Source organism: Taudactylus pleione, unplaced genomic scaffold (assembly GCF_031769625.1).
Source record: "Taudactylus pleione unplaced genomic scaffold, aTauple2 ptg000005l, whole genome shotgun sequence".
Taxonomy (NCBI): domain Eukaryota; kingdom Metazoa; phylum Chordata; class Amphibia; order Anura; family Myobatrachidae; genus Taudactylus; species Taudactylus pleione.
In genome coordinates, this window is record NW_028284408.1 from 20,214,466 (window position 1) to 20,227,132 (window position 12,667).

The 12,667-nt window shown below is 41.8% G+C and overlaps 1 protein-coding gene across 3 annotated transcripts in view; it reads right to left on the reverse strand.

The window, feature by feature from the left end:
- SUCLA2 (succinate-CoA ligase ADP-forming subunit beta) overlaps positions 1-12,667 on the reverse strand; it is an 85,584-nt gene that overhangs the window by 2,612 nt on the left and 70,305 nt on the right. The gene's annotated exons all lie outside the window — the stretch shown is intronic.

Here is a 12,667-nt window from a genome sequence, read left to right on the forward strand (position 1 = left end):
ATAATTATTTTTATTTCTATAGCGTTTTTCAACAGTAGGACTCAAGGTGCTTTAAATTTGCATAAAATACAGAAACCATAATACAGGAGTTTAGACTTTGCAGAAAATACAGGGACCATGAGGAAATACAGTGTTGAGGCATTCCATTTACATAGGTAGTAAACGTGGTAGCTATCTTGGGCGCTCTACATAGACTACACTTGACACAATGCCTGGAATAGAGAACATGTAATAAGGAGCTACAGAATACTAAATATATATACGATCCTTACAAAATCTTCAGATTCATGAATTGTTCATTCTACCCGAGAGAATACTAGGCAAGTCCTCACATACTCAGTACATAGGTTACAGTAAGCAGGGTGACCAATATACAAGGGCAGCTATCACATTAGAGTACTCCTCTGTATGCACCGAAAAAGGGGAAAGGCCTTGACGCATCCCCTTTTCATCACTGTAGGGGGAATGCTCAGCACTCATGGAGATGCTGGGCTCTCCCCGCAGTGTGACTAGAGGCACTATTGCACAACCTCTAACGTACGTGGGAGCAGCTGTTTCAGCAGGGTGCCGCCATAAGGGCACGTCGATTGCAAATCGGGCAGGGTGCGGCGCCCTGCTGAAACAGCCTAGTGGGAACATTAGGCGATCATGAGGACACAGTCGGGTGGACATTATACATCTTTATGATGGATAAAAAGATTATCACTCTCATCACAACAGTGATTGCTGGTCTATAATTTTTTTCTGTATTTCATGGATTGGTGAGTGATATGGATATATATTGAACAATGTGAATGACAATTGAATGAGATTGCACTCAAATTCAAAGAGAGGCTATTCGTCAGAAATTATCAATAGAAGTCTGATAAAGGCGAAACAGAAATTTTATTCACCAGATGTCTACAGGAGCAAAACAAATGAGTGCTTGGTTTTCACGACTACTTTGGCTAATAACTCTATACATTTTTGGAGACCAATACGGGACGGTTGGGACATTTTACAAATTGCTTCGTGTAGATGTGTCTAATAGGGTGTATGAAGTTGTTGGGGCATTCTAAATCATGTGCAAACATGTATATCTATGATTGTTGATACCTAATTGTTTGTTCTATGAAGATATCCGCAGTGGAACAGAGAGTGTGATCTTTTCCTGCTCTAAGGAACGCATTAAGTCATTCCCAACATTCTTTGTGGTTCCCATGATGCTATGGAACCGTAATCACGTCTCACAGCGCTGGTTTGATTTAACAGCGGTGATTTTTACATGTGAGATGGATTAAATAGCTTGCTGATCTGCAAATTTCTAACTAGTATTCTGCTTGGTGTTTGGGACAGTTTATGAGCTATGTTTCAACCTGAAGAGTGTGCAGACGTTGGTCTCAGGTGCAGCTTATTTAGGTAATTAGCTTCAGCATTTATTGGTATGTTTGTAGATGGGTAGAGGTTTCTTTTACTTTGATGGATTAGTGATTCTGTGATGGATGATCACAAAGTGGCCGAAATGTTGATCATGCAACTATATGTTATTGAGTAAAATGTATCACTATTTGATATGAAGATTGGTGAGTGCCTCCCTCTTTAATTACACTAATTTTTTTTCATAGAAGACGTTGAAGGCTGCATGTATATAGAGAAGAGCACCCCCGCAGGTGTATATGCTACCCTGAGAGCCGGGACTCCCTTTGAGTGTGTGTAATTATTTATTTTTATCATCATGATGAAGTCTTCCTTATAAGACAAAACGCGTTGAGTTATCTACATACCTTGGACTCCCTCCATAGACAGATAAGCTCTAATGGGTTTTTTTTTCTTGAAAGTGTTATATCCTGTTTTAATACTAAATTAATTACTGTGTTATACTTAAAAAAAATATCTGTAGCAAGGAATATTTTATTCCCAATTGGGACTAGGTAGTCCCTAATTTGTTTCACAGTTGTATTTTTTTTTAGTATGCAGTGTTAAAACAGTACACACAATGTTTCTCTTTTGTTTCATTTTCATATACCCCGAAATATACTGTGGTCATATGACTGAAAACATTCTGATTAAGTTAAATTGCTGAATCTATCACTTATTTTTTTTGCACTGCACCAAGAGGTGTCATATTGTTATATATTTTTTACATGTTAAGGCGCTTTCTAAACACTATTTCATAGACAGATTATATATATATATATATATATATATATATATATAGTGCATCCAGAGAAAGTATTCACAGCGCTTCACTTTTTCCACATTTTGTTATGTTACAGCCTTTAAATGACGTCACACACATATGTATTGGATGTCAAACTTGCAAATTGTCGTCACAATATATCGTTCATCGGCTGTACGAGCAATACAGTGCATCCGGAAAGTATTCACAACACTTCACTTTTTCCACATTTTGTTATGTTACAGCCTTATTCCAGAATGGAATAAGATATGCTGCATGCCTATATTCTGTGCGTGTCTGCATCTGCATGCAAAATGCTACATCTCAGTGTCAGCCGCTGCAAATAAATCGCATTTTAAAAGAAAATGTTGCACGCTCACGAGTTGTGTTACGCAACTTATAGCGCACGGAGGATAGATGTAGGTGAACATCTGTAGGTTGAGGTGGGAAAAGAATATTGAGCAAGTAAGATTGGGAAGGAGGGAAAGGGAAAAGATGGGAGAATAATGGGAAGAAGGCTATGATGGGGTAGTATGGTTGACATACTACAAAATGAGTGAGGATAGATTACAATAATAAGTAACAATAGGACTGCGCTCATTTATTATCTATTGAATTTTTAAACTATATAGGATTGCTTTATTTTGATGTGTGAATTATAGTTGAATATTCCTAATAATATACACTGAATTGTATTGTTGTATATTTGTATTTTATTTTTATGTGTGATTAAATTATTATTGGAAAACCTGACTGCTATATAACATTTTCTGCCATTTCACAACTTGGTTCTAATAAATGAGCGCAGTCCTATTTTTGTTATTTACTATCTGTCTTCTGGGTGTACACACACCCTGTAATTGTGGACCTGCAGCTGGTTTGATAATTAAGGGTTTTTTTCTTTGAATTTGATTACACAGTTGAATAACTGCAAGGACTTTTGAAAGCTAGATTAGTGACGAAGTAATCTGTTTTGTAGAGTACAACAATAGTAAAAATAATAGACAATGTTATGCTACAATGTGTCTAATTACCAGGTGAAGATACGGAGGGTGGATTTGGTAACATGCATGAGGTGCACAGTGATCACGCTGAGCAGAAAAATGTGGGTCCCAGGGACCTCTCACTTTAAAAGATTGGGGTCGACTGCACTAATTCTGGGTCCTATCACAAATTATGCTTTTGAGCTCCCAATATGCTTCCCCACATATCAGACTACCTTACACATACACCATTGGAAAGGCACACTCATATTTTCAGTACAGATAATGCTAATACATTGCCTTAATCTCACATAGCCAGCAAGTGCAGTGCTGGGGTCAGCGAGTAGGGTGTGGGCAGGCAACAGTTGGGACAGTGCTGGGGGTGAGGTCAGGTAGCAGTTAGGGTAGAGTGGGTTAAGGGCAGACAGCAGTTGGGGTAGAGCTGGTAGCTGAGGCAGGGAGCAGATGGGGCTAGATGAAGGTAAGGGCATGTGGCAGTTTGGGTAGGAAGGGGGGATAAGGATAGATAGAATTTGTGCAAGGAGAGGGTTAGGGTAGAAAGCAGATGGGGCAGTACAAGGGCAAGGAGGGGGGATAGGGACAGGCAGTACTGGGTGCAGTAGTTACCTACTTCATGAGCAGTGCTGGGAGCAGGTAGCAGTTAGGGTAGAGGGGTTGAGGACAGGTAGCAGTTGTGGTAGAGCTGATGGCTGAGGCAGGGAGCAGTGAGGGGGTAGATGGGTGTAAGTCAGGGGTGGGCAATAAGCGGCCCTCCAGCTGTTGCTGAACTACACATCCCAGCATGCCTTGCAACAGTTTTAGCATGGCCAAATAGCAAAACGTTGGCAGTGCATGCTGGGATGTGTAGTTCTACAACAGCTGGGGGGCCGCTAATTTCCCACCCCTAATGTAAGTCCTTGTGGAAGTTGGGGTAGTTGGGGCAGGGTTAGGATAGATAGCAGCTGGGGCAAGGAGGGGATTAGGGTAGATAGCAGCTGGGGCAGTACTGTGCGCAAGGAGAGGGTTAGGGGCAGGCAGTACTGGGGTTAGGGAGGGCGTAATGGTAGAAAGCAGTTAAGGCAGTACTAGGGCAAGGAGAGGGTTAGAGGCAGGAAGTACTGGGTGCAGTAGTTACCGCCTCATTCCTGCTGGGAGACCTGGCCGTGTCTCAACCAGCATAAGATGCAGCAATATGCGTGTCCCTCAGCACCTGGGTGTAGAGCTCCAGGTATCACCCAGCCCGGGCAGTTTCCACCTCCCCTTCTTCCCGTGTGCGGAGAGCTGGCTGAAGGAGCCAGGGGATGGAGCTTAGGCTGCTGGAGGGATCCGGCACCATCAACATGACAGCGGCAGCCGCAAGAGTCAACTGGTGGCCATTAGGTAAGGTGTGTAGAGTCCAAGGACGAGGATGCAGAGGTGATGGAGAGTTGGATTCAAATAGAGTGGAGCGCTGGCGGCTGGGAGGGGGCATGGTGATTGGCTGTTGAGACACTGCAGGTGGCAATAGGCTGGGGAGACCCTGCAAATGGCGATAGGCTGGGGCGCAGGCGCACTCAGTTAGATCATAGCACGCCCTGTGGGACCCTCTCATTTCATAAAAAGGAGTGCTAGGCAGCCATTTCTATAGCAAGTATTTGTTATGGGATGCAGTGCTTGAGAAATTGTGGAATATTTTACCAAAGTCTAGTCTGAATCAAATATCTTCTGCTCTAAAGCCACCTGCCCAAGGCTTCGATGGGATAATATTGCCATAACGCTCTAAAGATTTCCGCTACTACAAATTACTTTAAAGGTGAGGTTATCATTTTATTTTTATCATACAGAACAAAACATTGTAAATAAGAGTAATTAGAGAAATCCAATAGTTATTGGATATACACATATGGGGTCAAATGTAATAGGGTGAGAGTTTAGAAAATGCAAGAGTTTAGCTCCAAACTCTCACATTGGTCGAGTTTTGTATTCAAAATGGGAAAACATCTGGATGAGAGTTTAAATCATGAGGTTTTTTAGTCTAAAAACATGCGAGTTTCCATGTTCTCAGATTCTATTACATTAGCCAAGTTTAAATAGAGAGAGAGAATTTACTGCTAAACTCGGACATTCTCTAAACTCTCACCCTATTACATTTGGGCCATGATGCTTAGTATACATTAAGTTTTTACCATTTTAAAGGGGTAAATTTATTAAGGGTCAATTTAACTTTCGTTTAGAAGTGCGATTTAGCTCACCTCAAATCGACTCAAATCGAATTTTGAAAACCCAGAGTTTTTGCCAGACTTACTATTGTTCGATTTGGAGATCGATTTGCAAATCTAATTCGACTTGATTCAGCTTTGAACAGTGATTTGCTGTTCGATTTGATGTTCATGTACAAATCGAACGGCAAATCCCTCTTCAAAACAAACTGCAAATCCCCGACAGCATAGAATTATTTCATGCTTTCACTTTCAGCATGAGAAGTTCGTTTTCACAAAAAAAAAAAGATGTGAGGTACCCCCCAAAAACACAACCAGACCCAGACTTTTGAAAACCAGTCCTGGTTGTTTAAGTACAGGGAAAAAAATTGCGTACGGTTCCACTGTACTTAATACAACCAGCACTGGGCTTTGGGAACCAGTCCTGGTTCTGGAATTACAGGGAGACCCTACGCAATTTTTTGTCTGTAATTCACAGAACCAGCACTGGACCCTTTCTAGCGGGGGACTGATGCCACAGCCAGGGGAGCCCCATCACCAGGCCCCCCAGCCGCAGCATCAGCCCTGGGATCCCTGGGGAGTTGGGGGACTCCCCCAATAAAGGGGTCCATCTCTCCAGGGCACCCCTATCCTAGGCTGATAGCCCGGGGCTATCCCCGCCACCCCTGGGCGATGGGTGGCGGGTTGATTGTGTAAATGTTGTGTAAAAATAGAATGTGTTAAACATTGTCTTTACAGTAGAACTGCATGTCCCAGCAAGCCTCCCCCGCATGCTGGTACTTTTTACAGTCAGATACATGCAGGCATCTCACTGATGTCTACATGTATCTGTGTTAATTAGACCTGCTCATGCTCAAATCGAAAGCATGAAGCAAGTCTATTCATTTGGGGATTTGAAGGTGTTTGTGTTCGATTTCAAATCGAATGATAGCAAATAAGGGTTTTGTGTGTTGGTCTATGTAAAAGTACCAATGTTTTCCCTATGTTCGTTTGAGAATGATTTGACTAAAATTCGATTTTACATTTGATTTGGTCTTTAGTAAATACCCGAATGCAATATCAAATACAAATCGCATGCCAAATCACTCAAAATGCCAAGTCGACCTTTAGTAAATTTACCCCTAGAAGTCTGAATGGAAGAAACAAATAAAATGGTAGACACGTCTCAATGCTACAAAATAATCTGGAACTTAACTACTTTGTAGCCAGACCATTACTTTATAGTCTAGCTTCTTTTTTTTTTTCATAGTCTACCCAGCTAATTTGATATTGCTTTTATTTTGAGACAGATAGGGAGTTTATTTATTAGAATACCAAAACAATCATTTTATTATTTTATGGACATTATATAGAGAGGATAGAGTGTATGTATATCTCAAAAATGATGGACGATACTCCAGGTCTTGCAGTAATCAAACACATGGATACAGAGAAGACTTTTTTTTGCAAAGACGCAATGTAGGTGTGCATTTTACTTGTATCGCATTTTTGGTCTTGACAACTGTGCATTTGCACCGAAACGTTGTCTCTATACTCATGTGTTTGAGTCTTTTAATACAGCTTTGGATTACTTTTATGGATATGTTTCATTGCGTGCCGGACATCACTATACACATACAGTATATATCAGTGCTCGAAGTGGGAATTTAGAAGTGGGGGTATGGAGATTGAATCCCCACCTTTGGGCCCCTGCTTCCATTACACCCCATTGTACGTCTCCACCCCCCCCTTACACACACACACTTCTCCCTGCCTGCTCCCCTCTCTCACACCCTGTCCTTCTCACTTACTGATTCCCTCTCTCTCACCCCCTACAATACTAACTGCCTGCCTCCCTCTGTCTGCCCCTCTCACACCCTCCCCTCTCTCTAATTCCCTCTGACCTGTACTGCTGGAATGGAGCCACCGGGAGCCTCTGTTCCTCATTGCAGTTATCTGTCGCCGATGCGTGCCAATGAGAAGCTGGCATTTGGCAGCTTTTCATTGGCTGGCGGCCGCGAGCCTCCTCACTGGCTGGCGGCCGCGAGCCTCCTCACTGGCTGGTCTGCCGCCCAGTGCGTGGTGGTGGTGCTTCTAGTGCAGCCGGGACCCGGTAATTTGTCCCGGCTACATGCCAGCGCCTCCGCTACCCCGATCGAGATGTGTCCCCTGCGGGACACATCTCTACACATAGCCGCTGCTGTTCCAGCGCTGGGATACCATACTGGATCCCAGCCCTGGTACATTCTCATCTGCATTTAAAATTAAGTGGGGCCGGGAAGTGGCGGTATGTCATACCGCCCCACTTCGACCACTGGTATATATATATATTATATATAATCATTTGTATGTATATTCGCCATAAACTCAAGAATTACTAAACAGATTTTGATCGGGTTTTCACTTAAATGTTCATTGAGAACCTCCAAGTAACAAAGGCTATACACACTCAAATCCTCTCTCTTCCATCAGGAAGCCATTACAGAGATGACTTACTGGGCTTCTTACAGCAGCAGCAGCTCCTCGTGCAATCTGGGGAGGGGGTGCTATAGACCATCATGCTGCCTGACGCTCATGGCCCCACGTTACTTTGAGTGACAGCAGCCAGGCAGCTATTGCTCTGTCTCCCACCCTCCCCTCTTTGCTGCCAGTTGGCCAATCCCTCATCATTAGCTGGCTGTAGCGCCAAGCAGCCCGGGTGGAAGGCTTAACCGAGAACAACAAGGGGAGGGTGACTATTGGCTCCTGTGTATAGCGACGTCATGACACCACACTGGGACAGCGGCACAGCAAATGGCTGTAATGCGCCTTGACTAGTATGGCGGGGCCGGGCTCTGGTTAGCTGGAGGAGTGTGAAAACGTATGTTAATGTAACAATTTGTGGAGAGACTAGGTTGGCCAGAGAGACATTTGTGTCCCGCGAGCGGAGGATCCCGCACAGTCACTTCCAGCTGACAGTCTCCACCGAGGCCAGGAGCCAGTGTCTTGTCATACCTTTAAATTTTGGAGAACATATCTTGTTTGCACAAATTAGATTTATCAGTTTGTTCTATAAAGTATATGATACTAAATAAGTACACTTTAAACATGGCTGGATGGAATTATATGGCCTAGAGAACAGCATATATACATTTTAGTCTTATGCTGGGTACACACTGGCCGATATATCGGCCATTCAATTGTGTGTGACGGCCAGTGTATACAGACGATATGTCTGAACGGCATCATTCACAGACTTCGTTCGGTATGCCGGGTGTCAGGCTCCCGGTATAGGGAAAGGATAAGCGTGGGGATTTCGACGCCTATCATTAGACCCCTGCCGGGATTAGACAGTTGGGAAGCCAGCGGTCGGCATTTTGACCGTCTGCTTCCTGACTGCATCCAGTCATCTACACCCTCATAATGTTCCCAGATATATCTTTCTTACCACAGGTGTACACAGAGCTTTATCCATTGTCTCGTCACCCACTTCAAATACTGCAACCTCTTCCATACATGGCATTCACCTCAACCATCCATCTTCAGCCAAAATCCCTTCTAAGTGCTGGGGCAGGACGGATCTCCCTCTCCTGCTACTACACATCTGCCACATCATTCTGCAAATCCTTTACACTCCATCCCCCAAATTCTCCAGAATCCAATACAAATTAATCCTATTTACCTACAAAGTCTTCAATAAACACCACCACCCTTCATACAACTACGACCTCATCTTGAAATACTGTCTAAAGTTCTTCTCTCTGATAAACACCACACTCCCGTCTACAAGACAACTTCTGTGGCACTTTACCTCCCATGGAATTCCCATGGGAACTAGCAGCATTTGAAATGAACCTTACTTACTGCATTTGTGAATGATCCTCAGTAAGAAAAACTTGTGGTGTAATGACCTAATTAAACCTGTAATTCGGGATAACATGTAGGCTACTATATGTAAAAAAATGTGACTGGACAAAGCCAAATAATGAAACTACCTCACGTCCTCTGAAACAGTACATCAGTGCTCGTAGAAAATACTTTACTAAGATGTTCAAGAATAAAGTACCACCTACACAGAAATCTTAAGTGGTCTCTATTTATAGTGGAAAATAAACTACGAAAAGACATTTCTAACATTATACCATTACATCTCTTAAGGCTCCATTTGGGTCTGCCTCCCATGCCACCACGGAGTTTGTACACAACCGAACAAAGAATAAACCCTGTGAATGATTTGTTGGCACTCTGCTAACAAGAGCTTCAGGAATAAGATACAAGGTCATTTTAAAGTGTTTTATTTTTAAATACTTTAGTTTCTACTTTTTGGAAAAATATCAACCTTTCATCTATGTAGGAACTGATCACTTATAATCGTGATCTAAAATTTTAGTTGATATGATGGCTAGCAATAGATCGTTATCATCCATTATCTAAAACAGTGCTGCAGGAGAGAGCTGGGTCTAACCACCCCCTCTCTGGATATGGCAGTGACCACCTGGAGAAAGGCCCAGCGACATCACTGGGTTTCGGTAGCAACCCATATGCAAAATGTTTTGTCTGAACAACAGTGATTGCCTGCCCAGGGACAAAATTAAATGTTCCTCGGGATAGCACTGGAAATAGGCACTGACAGCTAAGGTTGTATAAAAAGAGAGGACTCCCAGTCCATCATTATTATGAATCATTTTAGAACAGTTCAACAAGTCTTAGAAAAATACAGTATACAGCATTATTTTTAATGATATACGACTTGTGTGTATTTACAGCTATTTATAGGGTTCATATTTATATTCATGAATGTACACTAAACTTAAAGAGTTTTTGAAAGGTATACTATTTAAAGAAGGACCATTCTGGGTTGCTCTGTCAATGTTGGAATGTTGACCCCGTAAGGTCAAAGGATTTATAAATAAGGTAAATTTACAGGGAGTGTGAAATAATTATTTAAATATTTTTGTATTACTAAACAGTTTCTTTTTAGTTTGGAAAGTTTTGTGTGTCATAAATGCAATGCTGGTTGAGTACATCAGATCACATATATATTTTAAATACATAGACGATAGAGGTTAGACCGAACTACCAGTAATCCCAATTAGGCCAGTGCAGAATTTGGAAAAACAAAAAAAGCATAAAAAGGGAATACTGAAACAGTTCATGAAAAAGTTAAAGATAAAATGAAGATAAATTGGAAGAACTTTTGATGTAAATAGAAGGGGACATAATGTAGTGGGCAAGGATTAGGTTTGGCTAGGATTATCAAACTGCTCCTTAGAATCTCAGTATTTGCTGTAGGATGCCAGACACAAAGAAAGCTTACAGCTATATAATATGCACCAAGGTCCCAATGCAACATGAAATGTGTGTTTGTACCTATTAAAATGTTACATACATGTATACCCACCATCCAAGGTATGACAGAAAAAGGGAGTAACATTTACTACAGCAAACTGACCTTGCTACCAGTACATTTAACAACATTGCTTTTGAGATGTAAAATATCTACAGGCACAGAAACAGACAAATCTCAGGTGCACAACTCCAAATTATTAGTAATATATATAAATGCAATAAAATTTTGCAATCAATAGAGGTTTTTAGCATGATCATGGCCAAGGTTATGGGCCTACCCACCATATCCAGGTAACCTCTTTCGGGTAGGTCCCTAACATACTAGGGTTCAAATCCAGAGCGCAGGACCCCCCAAAACTGGCCCAGCCAAGCTGCCCCAGGGTACCACCATAGTAAGAAAAGTGCAGTGTAAAGAGATATTTAGGAGCAGCTGCACCTTTCACTGTGTGTTTAATATATATATGTACTTCACTTTTTTATTTTCTTCCTTTATATGCAGCTGCTCCTAACTATCTCTTTACACTGCACTTTTCTTACTATGTGGTGCCCTGGGGCAGCTTGGCTGGGACAGTTTTGAGGGGTCCTGCGCTATGGATTTGAACCCTAGTATGTTAGGGACCTACCCGAAAGAGGTTACCTGGATATGGTGGGTAGGCCCATAACCTTGGCCAGGATTATGCTAAAAACCTCTATTGATTGCAAAATTTAATTGCATTTATATATATATCACTAATAATTTGGAGTTGTGCACCTGAGATTTGTCTGTTTCTGTGCCTGCAATTAGTCTCATCAGGTATCACCTCCCATAATATACATAGTCAGGTTTGTGCAGTCCAGAAATCTTTCCCATATACTCCATTTAACGTGCTTTATTGCACTTCTGAGGGAAAAGAGACGCCCCCATTCTGGATTAGCACCCTACCTTATTGGTTTAAAAGCATGGGGTATGGTAATGTATATGCACACTGTATTAGGCACAATTCTAGGTAAGTCCTACAAGTTATATACTGTAGTGCAACTTTGGTTCATTTTTGGGGTGTGGGTCCCTCTGGATTGCATTGGTTGATCTGTCTCAGGGCACCGCATTATAACACATTTTCCTTTATAACACATTTTAACCCTTCACTGTGTGTTTAATATATATGTACTTCACTTTTCTTAGTTAGGAGCAGCTGCATATAAAGAATGAAACTCTCTCTTTACACTGCACTTTTCTTACAATGGTGGTGCCCTGGGGCAGCTTGGCTGGGACAGTTTTGGGGGGTCCTGCGCTCTGAATTTGAACCCTAGTATGTTAGGGACCTACCCGAAAGAGGTTACCTGGATATGGTGGGTAGGCCCATAACCTTGGCCATGATTATGCTAAAAACCTCTATTGATTGCAAAATTTTATTGCATTTATATATATTACTAATAATATGGAGTTGTGCACCTGAGATTTGTCTGTTTCTGTGCCTGCAATTAGTCTCAACAGGTAGCACCTCCCATCATATCATATCATATCATATATATAGTCAGGTTGTGCAGTCCAGAAATCTTTCCCATGTATTGTATCTAGTAAGAGACATCAAACATTACCTTTAGATCATTATCTACATTATGTGGGGGGATTCAATTTGGGTGATTTTTGCACTATAACTTGGTTCCTATTATGCAGACATCCTGTGATATTTCAGCAATCGAAAAGCACATATCACAGGTAAACACCTGTATTGTGCGAGCGCATGTTCAGTGGTATAAAGCTCCCGTCCACATCACTGTTTTAACTTCTATAACACGTGGCCATAAAAACAGTATAAGAGGCAGTGACATCTGCATGTTTGACACCTGTTGTTATTAATGAATGTTTTATTATAACCTGCTTCTGTGCTGAAGGAAAGAAATGGGTTTTTAAGGTTTCTTTTTCTTTTGTTATTGTGGAGGGAGGGGTGGTTATATAGCAAATCTCTTTATATGGTCTCTTTCTGTGTATGGCAAGTCTGCAGTGTGATGTGTAATTTCAGCATGTGTTAAACAATTAT